This window comes from Melanerpes formicivorus, unplaced genomic scaffold (assembly GCF_026170545.1).
Source record: "Melanerpes formicivorus ecotype bairdi unplaced genomic scaffold, bMelFor1.0.p_v2 SCAF_21, whole genome shotgun sequence".
NCBI lineage: Eukaryota > Metazoa > Chordata > Aves > Piciformes > Picidae > Melanerpes > Melanerpes formicivorus.
This window is the reverse complement of record NW_027142373.1, coordinates 14750547-14769624: the sequence shown is the minus strand read 5'-3', so window position 1 is coordinate 14769624 and position 19078 is coordinate 14750547.

The following is a 19078-nucleotide window of genomic DNA, read 5'->3' as shown; positions in this document are numbered from 1 at the left end:
CAAGTTTGCTGATGACACCAAGCTGTGTGGTGCAGCAGACAGCTGGAGGGAAGGGATCCATCCAGAGGGACCTGGACAGGCTGGAGAGGTGGGCACAAGCCAACCTCATGAAGTTCAATAAGAGCAAGTGCAGGGTCCTGCAGCTGGGTCAAGGCAATCCCAGGCACAAATCCAGGCTGGGCAGTGCCTGGCTGGAAAGCAGCCCTGAGGAGAGAGACTTGGGGGTGCTGGGGGAGGAGAAGCTCAACAGGAGCTCTCAGTGTGCACTTGCAGCCCAGAAAGCCAATCAGATCCTGGGCTGCATCAGGAGAAGTGTGGCCAGCAGGTCGAGGGAGGTGATCCTCCCCCTCTACTCAGCCCTGGTGAGACCCCACCTGGAGTACTGCCTCCAGTTCTGGAGCCCCTATTCCAAGAGGGATGTGGAGGTGCTGGAAGGTGTCCAGAGAAGGGCCACAAGGATGATCAGAGGGCTGGAGCACCTCTCCTATGAGGACAGAGTGAAGGAGTTGGGGCTGTTCAGTCTGGAGAAGAGAAGGCTCCCAGGTGACCTCATTGTGGCCCTCCAGTATCAGAAGGAGGCTACAAGAAGGCTGGGGAGGGACTGCTCAGGATCTCAGGGAGTGATAGGACTAGGGGGAATGGAATGAAGCTGGAGGTGGGGAGATTCAGGCTGGAGGTGCGGAGGAAGTTCTTCCCCATGAGAGTGGTGAAACCCTGGAATGGGTTGTCCAGGGAGGTGGTTGAGGCCCCAGCCCTGGAGGTGTTTAAGCCCAGGCTGGATGAGGCTCTGGGCAGCCTGATGTAGTGTGGGGTGTCCCTGCCCATGGCAGGGGGGTGGAACTGGATGATCCTTGTGGTCCCTTCCAATCCTGACTGATACTGTGATACTATGATACTATGATAACCAGGAGAGCTGTGCTGCTGGGCCTTGCTTGAACTTAGAACAAAGAGGGTCTGGGTTTGGGAGGAAAAGCCTGGGGGCAGCCTTGGCTGCAGTGAGCAGCAGGTGCTGGAGATCAGGATCCCAGGAGGAGCAAGCAGGGCAAGAAGTAGGACTTCAGCACTGGTCTTTGGCAGGGCCTAACTCTGACCTCGTCAAAGAGCTGCTGGGAGGAAGGCCATGGGCCAGGATCTAGGCGGTAGGGCAGCCCAGGAGAGCTGGGGGATATTCAAACACCACTTCCTCCAAGCTCAAGGGCAATGCATTCCTCCAAGTCAACCATCAGGCTGAGGAGGCAGCAGGCCTGCACAGATGAGCAAGGAGCTGCTGCAAAAACTCACAGGGGAGAAAGAAGTTCACAGTGTGTGGGACAAGGCACAGGGCACTTGGGAGGCTGATAGGAACACTGCCAGCCAAGGGAGGGAGGCAATGAGGAAGGCCAAGGCCCTCTGGCCATGAAATCTGGCAAAGGAAGTCAAAGAGAACAAGAAGGCCTTCTTCAAATGCAGCAGCGGTGAAAGAAGAGCAGGCAAAATGTGGGCCTGCAGCTGCATGAGGAGGGAGCCCTGGGCACAGAGGATGCAGAGAAGCCAGAGCTACTGAAGGGCTTCCTGGCTTCAGCCTTTGCTGCCCAGGCTGAGCCTCAGGAATCCCAGCGCCTAGGAGGGAGAATGGAAGACTCTGGAGAATGGAAGACTCTCCCTTGGTCGATGAGGGCCAGAGATCACCTGGGAACTGAGCACTCACAAACCCATAGGCCCTAAGGGGATGCAGCCTGAGTGCTGAGGTGGGGCATGAAGCCATGCCAGAGTTCTGGTTCTGCCTGTTCAGGGATCTTGTGAGGTCATGCAGAGAGGAAAAGAGAGAAGCAAAAGTCCTGCTAGAACTGCCCCTGGCCACTGTGCTAAGAGTGCCGAGGGAGCTGGCACAGGAGCTTGCCAAGCCGCTCTCCATCATCTAGATGCCTTCTAGAATGGGTTGGGTTGGAAGGAACCTTGAAGATCATCTATTACCAACTCCTCTGCCAGGGGCAGGGACACCTCACCCTAGCCCAAGCTGCTCAAAGCCTCATCCAGCCTGGCTTTAAACACCTCCAGGGATGAGGCATCGAAAGCTTCTCTGGGCTGCCCATTCCAGTATCTCCGAAGCCTCCTAGAAGTGAAGAGAACAAAGGTGCCAGCCCCAGAGCACACTCCCAGCCTTGAGCTCCACTCAGCAGCTGAGTGCTCAGAGTCGGGGTGCAAAGGTGAGGCCATGCCAGCAGCAGGGCTCCTCCCTTCACCTGCTGCACACTCAGCCACCAGCACTCAACCATTGACTAGCTTCAGAAGCAGGCCTCACAGCATTTTGCCCTCCTAAAGTAGAAGGACATTTCCAGGTGGTCTGCTCTTAACCTGTGATTCAATTAAACAAACAACCCACCCCAAAAACCAAACACCCAAGCATTTTGAGGGCAGGTGGGAGCAGAGACTCTGCTCTGCACAGCAGGAGCATACCTGGTATTGAGGGCTTCATGCTGACGAGCAGTGTCAGAGCAGCTGGCACTAAGTAGACAACCTGTTGATGAAACAGGAATGACTGCAGCAAAGCTTCTCAGGAGAAGCAGCAGCCCCATCGACATGGCTGCTGCTCCCCTTTACCACGGACTGCCAGGTGGGGAGAGCAGCTGCCAGCCCCCCTCCCACTGGTACTGCTCATCTTCAGCACCAGCCCCCCAAATCCTGCAGCATCAGCTAGTGCCAGTCCTTGCTCCGCAGCTGCTGGGTTACCCACCCCTCGCTGCCCAGACAGCCCTCGCCCTGCACTTTGAACCCCAGGGAAAGCCCCTGCGGGACACTCGCCCCCCATCGCGGGCAGCCAGCCCCTCCGCCCACACTGGGCATCTCCCCTGGCAGCAAAGCCTATTGCCTATTGCTGCCACAGCCCAAGGCTGGCAGACACAGCAGGGCAGCCTGCCCCTCAGCACCGGCTCCGGGGCACTGAGAGAGGCTGCGGCGGCAGACAGGGAGGAGACTTCCAATGGGGACTGCGGCGGCCCCGCCGAGCTGGCGGAAGGTCGGTGAGCCGCGGCAAGCAGAGCTGGCGAGGAGCCGGGAGATGGCCCCGGCAGAGAGTCCCGGGCGACAGCAGGACGAGGAGCAGCTCGGTGAGTTCTGCCCGGGGAACCAAGGCTGGGCCCGGGGCAAGGGCGAAAGTGAGCCGGAATGAGAGAGCCTGCAAGCACCGAGCGGCTTCAGCCGCCGCTGCAGGGCAGCGATCGCTCTCCCGCCGCCTTCTTGTTCAGCTAAGGGCAGCGGGCGGCGTCCTCCGGCGGTGCCGCAGCACAGCGGAGCTGGGGCTGTCGAGAAAGCCCGGGGACGGGCGGAGGGCGGCCGGGGCCGCGGGGCAGGGCCAGCCCCGAAGCCGGCATCTGCCTCGCTGCAGCTGCTCGGCGCTTCCCGTCCTCAGCGTCCAGAGCCCGGCGTCGGGGTCATTCACCTGTGGCGGACAGATGCGCACTGGGACCCCGCAGCGGTCGCCTGGCCCGGGGCCACTCCCTGCGGGAGGGCACCGCACAGGAGCGCAGCGGGGCCGCCGGCGCTGCCAGCTCAGACGACACCGTCCTCACCTGCACGGCGGCCGCCAGCCCGAAGAACGCAGCCATGAGGAGGTTGCAGAGCCGCCACAGCCAGACCGACGTCCGCCCGCCCGACAGGGCCGCTCCGCCACTGCCGGAGCGCGGCCACCGGGGGCGGGACGGGGCCGGGCTCGGGGCCTGCTGCAGGCGGGGCGGGCAGCGGGAGCCACCCCTCGCCACCCGTTCTTTAGCTACTTCTGCCGCCTTTCCCGGGGATGCTGCCCTGCGCTCCGCTCTGCTGAGATGCCACTCGCAGTGCCTCACCCTGCTGGGACCCTGCTTCTGAACCTCGACGGCTCCGCGGGATTGAAAGACCTCCAGCAGCCGTGACACAGAGAATTCTCGGGGGGGAATTTTCATCCGCGGAGCAGGGAGCTCGGCGCAAGAGCCCCGGAGACGTAAAGGCATCTTTCCTTCAAGGAATACCCTGCACGTAAATCACACGAAAGCCTAGGGAGCTGGGCTCGGGGCGTCTCAGGGGAGCCGGGGTCCGGGCAAGTCTGCTCAACAAGTCGGGGCCGAAAGCTGCGCATGGAGTGGGCCAGAAGGGGCGGCGGGGAACGTCCTGCTGGAGAGCTGTGGTTGCACGCTAGAGAGCAGCCGCCCGGAGTGCTACGCAGGGTACCGGGACAATCACTGCCCACCGCGGGCCCCCAGCCCCTCCGCCCGCACTGGGCATCTCCCCTGGCAGCAGAGCCAGCCGCAGCCCAGGGCTGTCCCCTTGCACAGGGAACTCGGCGGCGCGGCCCCTGCCCACGAAGCAGCTCCCAGCACACAGGCATCGCCTCCTGCTTCTCAGCACGTGGCCCGGGGCACCGACAGAGGATGCGGCAGCGACTGAGGAGGAGGATTCCTCTCGGAACTGCGGCGGCCCGGCCGAGCTGCTGGAAGGTTGGTGAGCCGCGGCAAGCAGAGCTGGTGAGGAGCCGGGAGATGGCCTGCTCAGAGAGTCTCGGGCGAGGGCAGGAAGAAGAGGAGGAGCAACCAACGGGATCCTGGGAGGCATCAAGAAAATTGTGCCCAGCAGGTCTAGGGAAGTTCTTCTACCTCTCTACTCCGCCCTGCTGAGACCACACTTGCAATACTGTGTCCAGTTCTGGGCTCCCCGGTTCTGGGCTCCCCGGTTCGAGAGAGACAGAGACCTGCTGGAGAGAATCCAACAGAGAGCCACGAGGATGATTAGGGGACTTGAACAACTCCCCTGTGAAGAGAGACTGAGAGCCCTGGAGCTGTTTAGTCTGGAGAGGAGAAGACTGAGAGGGGATCTGATCGATATCTGAGGGGTGGGGGTCAAGTAGAGGGGGCCAAGCTCTTTTTGGTGGCTGTAATAAGCCAGGGAACAACAGGTTCAAGCTTGAACAATGGAAGATTTCACCTCAAGGTGAGGAGAAACTTCTTTACAGTGAGAGTGACAAAAGCCTGGAGCAGACTGCCCAGAGAGGTGGTGGAGTCTCCAGCTCCAGCCCCTGCCCTGGGCAGGGACACCTCCCACCAGCACAGGCTGCACAAGGCCTCATCCAGCCTGGCCTGGAACACCTCCAGGCAGGGGACAGTCAGTGTCAGACAGCATCCATCAGGCCCAGCCAGTGTCACAGCAGTTCAGTATTGACATGCACCCTGCAGCCTCCTCTCCTGTCTCTGCCAGGCCTGGTGGTGCTCAGGGGCTCAATGTGTTTCCTAGATTCTGCTGAGGTCACAGAATCCCAGCATGAAGGGACAGTCAAGGTGCTGTGTGCTCTGTCTGGCACCCAGCCTGTGTGTCTCACCCAGCGTCCTCCTCCAGCACTGGTGACACTGAAACACACACGCTGGGGCTGGGCACAGCAGTGGTGCGATGGCAGAGTTGTGCTGGGAGCCTCACATCTGCCGCTGGCAGTCTTGTGGCAGAAAACCAAGTGGCCAAGTTCGGCTGTGTGGAAAGTTGTGTCACTTGGGAGCAGCCCCACAAATGGCTTCATTAGCAGCTCATTAACAGTTCATTAGCCCTTGTGGCTTGAAGGGTTAAATCTTGGAGAGCTGAGCTCCAAGCACTGCTGGACTGGTAAGAAGGAGACAGTGTTGGCCTGGATGGTTTGTGAACTATGGGAACTCAGTGCAGCAGTGCTGTTGGAGGAGGGCAGATATTTGATTAGGAGTGGTTGTTATGACCTGAGAGGGTCAGACTTCAGACATCTAGCAGATTGATGTAACAGAGTCCCTGGCTCCTCTTGTAAACTGCTTCTGCCTTGTATTCGTTTAATAAGGAAGAATTTTGGATCCTAAAGTGGACACCTGGCCTGCATCAGGCTGCCTCTCGGCTCTTAATCGCGGCAGTGGCTCCTTAAAGGAACAGCCCCAAGCCCCTTAGCTCTATTGTCCAACCACTCTCTGCTGTGGTTCCTCCTCTGGGATTGCCCTGGGCCAGCAGCACTCACTGCAGTAGCTCCAGCACTCCACATGCACGGAGAGCAAGCACACAGCAGGTTACAAATGCAAGTTCTCCTGGGCAGGAGGAATGGCCTTCTGGAGCTCCCAGCCACAACCAGATGCTCAGCATGAGCCCAGAGCACCACTGGGCTGCAGGGGAGGCAGCCCCAGCCACTGGGGCTAGAGCAACCACGGCACACTCTGGGGAACATCTTCCCTCTCCCTCCTTGATCAGCCTCTGCCTGAGGTGTCCCAAGACGAGGAGCAAGGAGCACAGCTCTGCCTGGGGGCTGGTGGCTTTTGACAGGGAAATACAAAAGAGATTTGAGTGCAGCCTCACATTCTGGTGCCTTTCCATGTCCTTTCCCAGGGCTCTGGGGCAGAGGTGAGCACACATGGGTGGCTCTCCCTCAGCTCAGCAATGCCAACACCAGCACACATGAAGTTCAAAGCAGTCCTCACAGGGATCTGAGCCCTCCAGGCAGCCACTGAAGCTGCCCACACTCAAGAGCTCAGCATGACCCAATGCTGTGGTCCATTCCCCCTATGGCTGAGCTTCTGCTGCTCAGCAGAGGCAGGAGCACAGAATCTCCACCTCCAGGGAGGTGGTTGAGGCCCCAGCCCTGGAGGTGTTTAAGCCCAGGCTGGATGAGGCTCTGGGCAGCCTGATGTAGTGTGGGGTGTCCCTGCCCATGGCAGGGGGGTTGGAACTGGATGATCCTTGTGGTCCCTTCCAATCCTGACTGATACTGTGATACTATGATACTATGATAACCAGGAGAGCTGTGCTGCTGGGCCTTGCTTGAACTTAGAACAAAGAGGGTCTGGGTTTGGGAGGAAAAGCCTGGGGGCAGCCTTGGCTGCAGTGAGCAGCAGGTGCTGGAGATCAGGATCCCAGGAGGAGCAAGCAGGGCAAGAAGTAGGACTTCAGCACTGGTCTTTGGCAGGGCCTAACTCTGACCTCGTCAAAGAGCTGCTGGGAGGAAGGCCATGGGCCAGGATCTAGGCGGTAGGGCAGCCCAGGAGAGCTGGGGGATATTCAAACACCACTTCCTCCAAGCTCAAGGGCAATGCATTCCTCCAAGTCAACCATCAGGCTGAGGAGGCAGCAGGCCTGCACAGATGAGCAAGGAGCTGCTGCAAAAACTCAGAGGGGAGAAAGAAGTTCACAGTGTGTGGGACAAGGCACAGGGCACTTGGGAGGCTGATAGGAACACTGCCAGCCAAGGGAGGGAGGCGATGAGGAAGGCCAAGGCCCTCTGGCCATGAAATCTGGCAAAGGAAGTCAAAGAGAACAAGAAGGCCTTCTTCAAATGCAGCAGTGGTGAAAGAAGAGCAGGCAAAATGTGGGCCTGCAGCTGCATGAGGAGGGAGCCCTGGGCACAGAGGATGCAGAGAAGCCAGAGCTACTGAAGGGCTTCCTGGCTTCAGCCTTTGCTGCCCAGGCTGGGCCTCAGGAATCCCAGAGCCTGGGAGGGAGAGAAAGGCTCTGGAGAATGGAAGACTCTCCCTTGGTCGCTGAGGGCCAGAGATCACCTGGGAACTGAGCACTCACAAACCCATAGGCCCTGAGGGGATGCAGCCTGAGTGCTGAGGTGGGGCATGAAGCCATGCCAGAGTTCTGGTTCTGCCTGTTCAGGGATCTTGTGAGGTCATGCAGAGAGGAAAAGAGAGAGGCAAAAGTCCTGCTAGAACTGCCCCTGGCCACTGTGCTAAGAGTGCCGAGGGAGCTGGCACAGGAGCTTGCCAAGCCGCTCTCCATCCTCTCTCAGCAGTCCTGGTTAACAGGGGAAGTTCCACACCACTGCCACTGGCCAATGGGACCCTAATCCAAGAAGGCCCAGCAGGGTTTCTCACAGCATCCTAGAATGGCTTGGGTGGGAAGGGAGCCTGAGGATCACCCAGCACCAACCCCCCTGCCACGGGCAGGAACACCTCCCCCTAGCCCAGCTTGCTGCAAGCCTCCTCCAGCCTGGCCTTGAGCACTTCCAGGCTTGAGGCATCCACATCTTCTCTGGGCAGCCCATTCCAGAGCCTCAGCCCCCTCCTGCTGAAGAACTTCTTCCTGAGGTGCAAGCCAAACCCACCCTGCTGTGCTGGTTTCAAAGCATTGGCCCTTGAGAGATGGCCACAGGCCCTTGCAAAGAGCCCCTGGCCAGCTCTGCTCTGGCCCCTTTCAGCCAGGTCAGCTTTGGGTTGCTCCAGGCCTGGCAGCCTGACCTCAGTGCCGGGGAAGGCTCTGGAGCAGTGCATGCGGAGGGAGCTCACTCAGCATGGGCAGCACAGCCAGGGGCAGGCCCAGGCAGCCTGGCTTCATGCAAGGCAGGGCCTGCCCCACCACCCTGGCCTCCTGTCAGCAGGACAGCTACCTGCTGGGGAGGGGAAGGCTGGGCACGTGTCTGCCTGGCCATCACAAGGCCTTTGGCACTGTCCCCTGCAATGTCCAAGGCCACAGGCAGTCACCCCTCATGGGTTTGGCCTTCCTGAAGGCTTCCCCCAGACATGCTTAGGGCAGCCAGGATGAAGCAGAGACTGTGTGAGCTGGAAGGGAGCTAAGGCTCACCCAGTGCAACCCTCTGCTGGCAGCACCAAGCAGGCCCTGGCACTGCCAGGCTCCATCCCTGAGCCCAGCAGGTGCTGGAAAGCTGCTCCCAAGGGATGCAGGGGGCTGGGCCCAACCCAGCTCCTCTGCTCCAGCAAATGGATGCTGGCTCCATCTCCATTGACATCCAAGATCTGCTGGGGCTTGTGGGTGATGTGAACCCCACTGCCTGATTCCTGCAGCCCAGAGCCAGCTGCTCTGCAGGGACAGCTGCCCATGGAGCCCCTGCCAGCCCCATCCTAGCTCCCAGGGGAGCAGAGGCTGGGCATGGCAGGGGAGGGGCTTCAGGACTCAGGTCTTGAGCCAACACAGCTCTGTTTGTCCTCCCCCAGAGCAGAGCCCCCTCAGCCCAGCAGGACCCAGCCCTCTGAGGGCTGACACAAGGCAGCAGCAAGCTGGCTGCTCCAAGCAGCTCCTCTAGGGCCTGCAGGAGCTTTTGGCTGCGTTGCTCCACGGCCTGCTCAGGGGATGTTTAGTGCCATCAGCCACCTCCTCTGCTGCAGAGAGCCCCCACAGCACGGGGACAGCTGGGACGACAGAGGCACGGCATGGTGAGTGTGCTCCCAGCGCTCGCTCCCTCCCCGGGGCATTCCCTTGCCAGACAGGAGAGAGGAAATGGCCTCAGGTTGCACCAGGGCAGGTTCCCCTTGCACAGGAGGAACAATTTCATCCCCCAAAGGGTTGTCACAGCCTTGCCCAGGCTGCCCAGGGCAGTGGTGGAGTCCCCATGCCTGGAGGGGTTTCAAAGCTGTGGAGATGTGGTGCTGGGGGACCTGAGGTTTAGTGGTGCCCTGGCCAAGGCACATCCCAAGCCATCATAGAATCATGGAATGGTCTGGCTTGGAAGGGACCTCCAAAGGTCATCCAGTCCAAACCCCTCTGCAGTCAGCAGGGACATCCTCAGCCAGGTCAGCTTGCCCTGGGCCCTCTCTCAGACTGCTGCCAAGCCCAAGCAGCTTGCCCAGAGCCAACCCTGCTGCACTGCAGACAGGAGGTTAGCAGGACACCACCAGGCTCCCTTTGGGGAGAGCCCTTCCCTCCCCACACTCTGCCTTGGACAAGGTGCAGCTTGTCATGCAGGTCAGTCTCAGCCCACAGTTTCTTCACCTCCAAGGGCTGGGAGCTTCTGCAGATGCTGGGTTTGGCTGAGATTGAAGCAGGAAGAGCAACCTGGAGACCACTGGAAAGCCCAGGGAGCCATGGGGCAGTGGGGGGGGTTTGGGGGGACTCTAACTGTGGAACAGCTTGTGGCTTTGGTGGAGCAGCATCTGGACCTTAGATGGCCAGCTTGGGGCCAGCTTGGGGGCAGCCTGGGGCCAGCTTGGGAACAGCCTGGGGATGTGTGTGCACATCTATGCTCAGCTGCCTTCTCCCCAATGCTCTGTAGCCCTGGAGATGTCATTCACCCAAACCCAGTGCTGGCGCTGGTGCTGGTGCTGGTGCTGGTGCTGGTGCTGGGCAGAGCAGAGCTCACTTGTGTTGTCCTGGGGCAGCTGGCAGGGTCTGAGCCCTCAGCAGAAGTGTGGCCAGCCCTGCTGCTCCATCCAGGCTGCTCTCTGCTTCTCCCCAACAGAAATCAGGGCAAGCCACAGCTCTGGAGTGCAGAACTGTTTGGTTTAGCAGAATCTGGGTCTCCCACAGACTCAAAGGGCAAATGCCCCTTGGGGAAGGGAAAGGACTGTGCAGAGATACAACAGTTGTGCTGCTCCACTCCTCCCTTTCCACAGAGCTTGGCACAAGCAGCACAAGCCCAGGGGCAAGTGTCACTTGCAGAGTGTCCTGACAAGGTTTGTGGCACAGGTGTAGCTTCAGCTGAATGGCATTGCCAGGAGAGAGTGAAAGGGACTTGTGAGCCCTGAGCCCCTGAAGGTGTCCAGCTGGGCTCCAGGCTGGCAGCTGCCTACAGCAGAGCATCCTGCCTGCAGTCCTTGGGCAGAGCTGCCCAACAAGATGTGATCCCCTCCCCAGGAGGGAAGCTTTGCTGCTTGTGCTGCAGCAGCTCTCCAAGAGCTGCTACCCTGGGCCAGGGCCTGGCTGTGAGGTCACCACATGGCTGTGAGGGGCCTGGGCCTGGCTGTGAGGTCACCACATGGCTGTGAGGGGCCAGGGCCTGGCTGTGAGGTCACCACATGGCTGTGAGGGGCCAGGGCCTGGCTGTGAGGTCACCACATGGCTGTGAGGGGCCTGGGCCTGGCTGTGAGGTCACCACATGGCTGTGAGGGGCCTGGGCCTGGCTGTGAGGTCACAAATGCCCTCTGTTGTCACAAAGCTTTGCTCCCTACAAACACAGCCCCTCAGCCCTTGGGCTCCACTGCAGCAGCAGCAGCAGCAGCAGCCACAGCGTGGAAGTTGCAGCGGCAGCCGCAGCAGAGTAGTGGTTGAGAGAGAGAGCCATGGCCCTCACTCATCACCTCTTCCTCTTCATCCTCCTCTTCACGGCCCTGCAAGTCAGGGCTGTGGCTGGAGCTCCATGGCGAGCCCCAGGAGCAGGTAAGCAGCAGGGCTGGTGCAGCCTTGCCTGGCCAGAGGCTCTTCCCCCCGAGAAGCTTGGGGCTGAAGGCTTTCCCTCCGGCGCTTCAGCAAGGGCTTGCTCTGGGTGCCTGAGGGCCCCAGGCCCCTCTGCAGCTTCAGCAATCTCCACCTTCCCTGCTCCACCTCGGCACCTCAGCCCCTTCCAGTGCCCACAGGCCAGCGAGGCCCAGGTGGATGCCACCATGCAATGAACCATTCCCCATCTGGGCTTGCTTCTAGGTGAGGATGGAGGAGCCCCTGCTTATCCAGCTCCACACCTGCAGCTTGCTCTCAAGCCCTCGGAGCACCGCGCAGGTACCTTCCCACTCTCCCTTTCCTTCAAAGGACAAACACTGACAGTGTGCCAAGAGCAGCTTCTGGTGCACTTGGCCTTCAGATCCTCTCTTGCTCACTCCTCCATCTCTTGGCCCATTCTTGACCTGCAGCCAAGAACAGGGCCAGATGGGGAGTGAGGAGGGCTCAGCCTTGTGCCCCATTTGCCTTCAGAAGCTCTCTCTGGCCCCTTGGAGCAGGAGCTGCTGCCAAGCCAGGGGGCTGCTTGGCCTTGAGCTCAGAGCTCAGGTTGCTGCCAGCACGCTGCCACTGCAGGCAGGCTGGAACTCTTTGCAGCCTGCTCCTGAGTGCAGGGCAGAGCTGAGTGCCGTGGGCTGCCCGGCTCTGAGTGGCACTCGCTGCCGCTGCCTCCTGCAGAGCTGTCTGCAGCTGTGTCTCAGAGGCTCTTCCCTGCTCTGCTTCTTTGCAGACCTGCCTGGAGGCCAAGGCACTCCAGCTTCCCGCCCCTGCTCCAAGACTAAGGCTCTGCCACATGGCACAGGTAGGGCCTGGCTCTTCCCTCCCTTTGAGAGCTGCCAGCTCCAAGCCCAAGGCTCACCTAGCTGGGTGCCTCAGCAGGCATGAGGACACAGACCTGCCCGCGGTGGCCTCCCTTGCCATCAGCCCCTGAAGGCTTCTGTGCCTCAGTTCTGCGCAGGCAGGTGCCCACAGCTGACAGAACCTTCTCTGGGTCTCTAGGTACAGATGTGCCTGCAGTGAGGACTGGCTCAATGCCGCCCTGGCAACGAGCCCTGCAGCACGCCTGGAATCGTCCACTGCAGCCCGGCTGGCATCGCAGCGGTGAGTCTCTGCTGCCCTCACAGCCCAAGCACTGCTTTTCTCTATGGCATTGCTGAGAAACTCAGCTAAACCTCTTCTGCTCAGGTCCTCCAAGAGCTATTTACCCATCTGACCGGGCACAGATGACCAGAAAGGCTTTTGAAGCTGTCAGGAAACTGCTGGAGCAGATGGAGAGAGAACAACAAGGTGGGTACCCTTCCCTCTGCTCTTGTTGTCAGCCTGCTCCATCTCTCTGAGCTGGATTGCCTCCTGGAGATGCCATCTCCCTGATGGGGAGGCTGCTGAGCTGTTGGGAACAGCCCCAGTGAGGAGGTCAGGAGCTCTGAGCCCTGGTTTCCTGTTGTTGCCTCCCTCCGTGTTCCCTGAGCCCCTTCCAGCGCCCGCAGGTCCCTGAGGCAGAGCTGGATCCCCACATGCAATGAAAGCTTTCCCATCTCTGCTTGTTTCTAGGGGAGGATGGAGGAGGCCTCGGCCACCCAGCTAAACACCCGGACCTCCGCATCCTCTTAGAGCCCCCGGAGTTTCGGCCCGAAGGGAGGACTCAGGCAGCTCCTCCCCCGCGGCGTGCACTGCAGCCTGGCAGGCGCCGCAAGGGTGAGTCTCTGCCGGCCTCACAGGCTGCCACTGGCCTTCCCCTCTGCATTCGGCTGAAACTCAGCTAAACCCCTTCTCTTTAGGTCCTCCACGGGCAAAGGACGTAGCTGAGGAGGGGAAGATTTCCCACAGGGCTTTTGAAGCTGTCAGGACAGAGCTGGATGAGCTGGAGAGAGAGCAGGGTGGGTATCCTTCCCTCTGCCTTAGCCCTCAGCCTCGGCAGCAGGAGGCTGCAGACACAGGGCTGAACACGCTGTGGCCTGCACAGGGGCAAGAAGGGACAGGGGTCCAGGGGTCGATCCAAGCTGCATGAGCTGAGCTGGAAAGCAATGCCCAGGCTGGAGAAAAGGCAGAAAGGGAGAGCAAGGCTCAAGTGCCTTTGGAGAAGGGGCAGCTTCCCCCTCAGCATGTGGGAGCTGGCCCAGGCAGAGGGAGGGGAGGGAAGGGAGGTTCTCCCTGCTGCAGACCTAACGTTTCATTTGCACCTCCAGATATGGCTGAGGAGAGAAGCACAACTGGGGATGCTGCCCAGGACACCCTGAGCCCTCCGTGTCCCCAGAGGGTGCTGGAGAGCTGCATGGTGGCCACAGCTGCCATTGTGGCTAGTGTGCCAGTGACCATTCTGCTGTGCTACCTGGCAATACGTTGTCACAAGAAGAGACAAAAGTGAGTTGGGTCTTTTGCCTCTGCCTGCTTCCTGCCCTGGCTGCTGGGAGCCAGCCAGCACCTCTGGTCCAGCTGCTGTGGAGCACGGACTGAGTGCTTGGGCAAAGAGCTCCACCAGCAGCTGAGGACTCAAAGGCTCTCCTCTCTGCACAGGGAAAGCAAAGCCAGGGCAGAAGCACGAGGGTGGCTGAACAGGCGCACCCAGATGGACAGCTGGCCCCAACCCCAGGCTGGCAGAACAGAGCCTTCGCCCTCCCGCAGCCCTGCAGCCCTGCAGCCCCAGGAGCAGCCTCGCACCCCCCCCAGACCAGGGAAGCCTCCTCGCCCCCCAGAGCCCCTTTGCCCCACGAGCCACTCCACCTCCAGGACGTCCCCAGAGCCCCTTGGCCCCACGAGCCACACCACCTCCAGGACGTCCCCAGAGCCCCTTGGCCCCACGAGCCACACCACCTCCAGCACGTCCCCAGAGCCCCTTGGCCCCACCAACCACACCACCTCCAGGACGTCCCCAGATTCCCTCTGCCACTCAAACTGAAACATCAACTCTAAAACCCAAACGACCTCCACCTCCACCACCCTTCCCCCGGCACAGGTCGCTCTCATCCGTCACTCCCTCCCCACCCCCTCCATCCACCGAATTCTCCTCACTGCCTACACCCCCACCAGCCCCTCCACTCCCCTCACTGATCACCCCCCCTCCACCCCCTCCACTACCCCCAAACTAACAGCCCCATCCACACACCCAACTCCTGTCACTGCTCACCCCCCTCCACACTTCCCCCAAACTAACAGCCACAGCCACCCCTTCTCCCCTCACTGCCTTCACCCCCTCCAACCCCCACCTTCCTTTACCACCTCCCCTCTCCCTCTCGCCCCACACTCACAGCCCCAGCCACCCCCTTTCTCACCCTCCCCTTGGACTGTTACCAATAAAGGAAAGATGGTTCCTGTCACAAGCTCTGCTGGGGTCCTTGGCAGTGTTTGCTCACTGCTTGCACTCCGTGATGAGCTGAGGTCTCCAAAGCTCCTCTAGCCCAACACACACACAGCATGGGGAAGAAATAGCCCCAAGGTGCCAAGCCCTGGGGCTCAGGGCTGACACCAGCCACCCTGATCCTTGCCAGGAAGGCCACGCAGTGAGGCACACACAGCCCACAAGGTTCCCGATCTGCATTGATGACGACTTTCTGATGCAGGTGCTTAAGGGAGCAACCTGTGTGGGGACACATGGGTGTGATGGGTGACCACTAGATGGATAAGGAACTGGCTTGATGGCTGCACCCAAAGAGTGGCTGTCCATGGGCCCATGTCCCAGTGAAGGCCAGGGACAAGCAGAGTCCCTCAGGGATCAGTCCTGAGACCTGTCTTGTTCAACATCTTTGTGGGTGCCATGGACAGTGGCATTGAGTGCACCCTCAGCAAGTTTGCTGATGACACCAAGCTGTGTGGTGCAGCAGACAGCTGGAGGGAAGGGATCCATCCAGAGGGACCTGGACAGGCTGGAGAGGTGGGCACAAGCCAACCTCATGAAGTTCAATAAGAGCAAGTGCAGGGTCCTGCAGCTGGGTCAAGGCAATCCCAGGCACAAATCCAGGCTGGGCAGTGCCTGGCTGGAAAGCAGCCCTGAGGAGAGAGACTTGGGGGTGCTGGGGGAGGAGAAGCTCAACAGGAGCTCTCAGTGTGCACTTGCAGCCCAGAAAGCCAATCAGATCCTGGGCTGCATCAGGAGAAGTGTGGCCAGCAGGTCGAGGGAGGTGATCCTCCCCCTCTACTCAGCCCTGGTGAGACCCCACCTGGAGTACTGCCTCCAGTTCTGGAGCCCCTATTCCAAGAGGGATGTGGAGGTGCTGGAAGGTGTCCAGAGAAGGGCCACAAGGATGATCAGAGGGCTGGAGCACCTCTCCTATGAGGACAGAGTGAAGGAGTTGGGGCTGTTCAGTCTGGAGAAGAGAAGGCTCCCAGGTGACCTCATTGTGGCCCTCCAGTATCAGAAGGAGGCTACAAGAAGGCTGGGGAGGGACTGCTCAGGATCTCAGGGAGTGATAGGACTAGGGGGAATGGAATGAAGCTGGAGGTGGGGAGATTCAGGCTGGAGGTGCGGAGGAAGTTCTTCCCCATGAGAGTGGTGAAACCCTGGAATGGGTTGTCCAGGGAGGTGGTTGAGGCCCCAGCCCTGGAGGTGTTTAAGCCCAGGCTGGATGAGGCTCTGGGCAGCCTGATGTAGTGTGGGGTGTCCCTGCCCATGGCAGGGGGGTGGAACTGGATGATCCTTGTGGTCCCTTCCAATCCTGACTGATACTGTGATACTATGATACTATGATAACCAGGAGAGCTGTGCTGCTGGGCCTTGCTTGAACTTAGAACAAAGAGGGTCTGGGTTTGGGAGGAAAAGCCTGGGGGCAGCCTTGGCTGCAGTGAGCAGCAGGTGCTGGAGATCAGGATCCCAGGAGGAGCAAGCAGGGCAAGAAGTAGGACTTCAGCACTGGTCTTTGGCAGGGCCTAACTCTGACCTCGTCAAAGAGCTGCTGGGAGGAAGGCCATGGGCCAGGATCTAGGCGGTAGGGCAGCCCAGGAGAGCTGGGGGATATTCAAACACCACTTCCTCCAAGCTCAAGGGCAATGCATTCCTCCAAGTCAACCATCAGGCTGAGGAGGCAGCAGGCCTGCACAGATGAGCAAGGAGCTGCTGCAAAAACTCAGAGGGGAGAAAGAAGTTCACAGTGTGTGGGACAAGGCACAGGGCACTTGGGAGGCTGATAGGAACACTGCCAGCCAAGGGAGGGAGGCGATGAGGAAGGCCAAGGCCCTCTGGCCATGAAATCTGGCAAAGGAAGTCAAAGAGAACAAGAAGGCCTTCTTCAAATGCAGCAGTGGTGAAAGAAGAGCAGGCAAAATGTGGGCCTGCAGCTGCATGAGGAGGGAGCCCTGGGCACAGAGGATGCAGAGAAGCCAGAGCTACTGAAGGGCTTCCTGGCTTCAGCCTTTGCTGCCCAGGCTGGGCCTCAGGAATCCCAGAGCCTGGGAGGGAGAGAAAGGCTCTGGAGAATGGAAGACTCTCCCTTGGTCGCTGAGGGCCAGAGATCACCTGGGAACTGAGCACTCACAAACCCATAGGCCCTGAGGGGATGCAGCCTGAGTGCTGAGGTGGGGCATGAAGCCATGCCAGAGTTCTGGTTCTGCCTGTTCAGGGATCTTGTGAGGTCATGCAGAGAGGAAAAGAGAGAGGCAAAAGTCCTGCTAGAACTGCCCCTGGCCACTGTGCTAAGAGTGCCGAGGGAGCTGGCACAGGAGCTTGCCAAGCCGCTCTCCATCCTCTCTCAGCAGTCCTGGTTAACAGGGGAAGTTCCACACCACTGCCACTGGCCAATGGGACCCTAATCCAAGAAGGCCCAGCAGGGTTTCTCACAGCATCCTAGAATGGCTTGGGTGGGAAGGGAGCCTGAGGATCACCCAGCACCAACCCCCCTGCCACGGGCAGGAACACCTCCCCCTAGCCCAGCTTGCTGCAAGCCTCCTCCAGCCTGGCCTTGAGCACTTCCAGGCTTGAGGCATCCACATCTTCTCTGGGCAGCCCATTCCAGAGCCTCAGCCCCCTCCTGCTGAAGAACTTCTTCCTGAGGTGCAAGCCAAACCCACCCTGCTGTGCTGGTTTCAAAGCATTGGCCCTTGAGAGATGGCCACAGGCCCTTGCAAAGAGCCCCTGGCCAGCTCTGCTCTGGCCCCTTTCAGCCAGGTCAGCTTTGGGTTGCTCCAGGCCTGGCAGCCTGACCTCAGTGCCGGGGAAGGCTCTGGAGCAGTGCATGCGGAGGGAGCTCACTCAGCATGGGCAGCACAGCCAGGGGCAGGCCCAGGCAGCCTGGCTTCATGCAAGGCAGGGCCTGCCCCACCACCCTGGCCTCCTGTCAGCAGGACAGCTACCTGCTGGGGAGGGGAAGGCTGGGCACGTGTCTGCCTGGCCATCACAAGGCCTTTGGCACTGTCCCCTGCAATGTCCAAGGCCACAGGCAGTCACCCCTCATGGGTTTGGCCTTCCTGAAGGCTTCCCCCAGACATGCTTAGGGCAGCCAGGATGAAGCAGAGACTGTGTGAGCTGGAAGGGAGCTAAGGCTCACCCAGTGCAACCCTCTGCTGGCAGCACCAAGCAGGCCCTGGCACTGCCAGGCTCCATCCCTGAGCCCAGCAGGTGCTGGAAAGCTGCTCCCAAGGGATGCAGGGGGCTGGGCCCAACCCAGCTCCTCTGCTCCAGCAAATGGATGCTGGCTCCACCTCCATTGACATCCAAGATCTGCTGGGGCTTGTGGGTGATGTGAACCCCACTGCCTGATTCCTGCAGCCCAGAGCCAGCTGCTCTGCAGGGACAGCTGCCCATGGAGCCCCTGCCAGCCCCATCCTAGCTCCCAGGGGAGCAGAGGCTGGGCATGGCAGGGGAGGGGCTTCAGGACTCAGGTCTTGAGCCAACACAGCTCTGTTTGTCCTCCCCCAGAGCAGAGCCCCCTCAGCCCAGCAGGACCCAGCCCTCTGAGGGCTGACACAAGGCAGCAGCAAGCTGGCTGCTCCAAGCAGCTCCTCTAGGGCCTGCAGGAGCTTTTGGCTGCGTTGCTCCACGGCCTGCTCAGGGGATGTTTAGTGCCATCAGCCACCTCCTCTGCTGCAGAGAGCCCCCACAGCACGGGGACAGCTGGGACGACAGAGGCACGGCATGGTGAGTGTGCTCCCAGCGCTCGCTCCCTCCCCGGGGCATTCCCTTGCCAGACAGGAGAGAGGAAATGGCCTCAGGTTGCACCAGGGCAGGTTCCCCTTGCACAGGAGGAACAATTTCATCCCCCAAAGGGTTGTCACAGCCTTGCCCAGGCTGCCCAGGGCAGTGGTGGAGTCCCCATGCCTGGAGGGGTTTCAAAGCTGTGGAGATGTGGTGCTGGGGGACCTGAGGTTTAGTGGTGCCCTGGCCAAGGCACATCCCAAGCCATCATAGAATCATGGAATGGTCTGGCTTGGAAGGGACCTCCAAAGGTCATCCAGTCCAAACCCCTCTGCAGTCAGCAGGGACATCCTCAGCCAGGTCAGCTTGCCCTGGGCCCTCTCTCAGACTGCTGCCAAGCCCAAGCAGCTTGCCCAGAGCCAACCCTGCTGCACTGCAGACAGGAGGTTAGCAGGACACCACCAGGCTCCCTTTGGGGAGAGCCCTTCCCTCCCCACACTCTGCCTTGGACAAGGTGCAGCTTGTCATGCAGGTCAGTCTCAGCCCACAGTTTCTTCACCTCCAAGGGCTGGGAGCTTCTGCAGATGCTGGGTTTGGCTGAGATTGAAGCAGGAAGAGCAACCTGGAGACCACTGGAAAGCCCAGGGAGCCATGGGGCAGTGGGGGGGGTTTGGGGGGACTCTAACTGTGGAACAGCTTGTGGCTTTGGTGGAGCAGCATCTGGACCTTAGATGGCCAGCTTGGGGGCAGCCTGGGGCCAGCTTGGGAACAGCCTGGGGATGTGTGTGCACATCTATGCTCAGCTGCCTTCTCCCCAATGCTCTGTAGCCCTGGAGATGTCATTCACCCAAACCCAGTGCTGGCGCTGGTGCTGGTGCTGGTGCTGGTGCTGGTGCTGGGCAGAGCAGA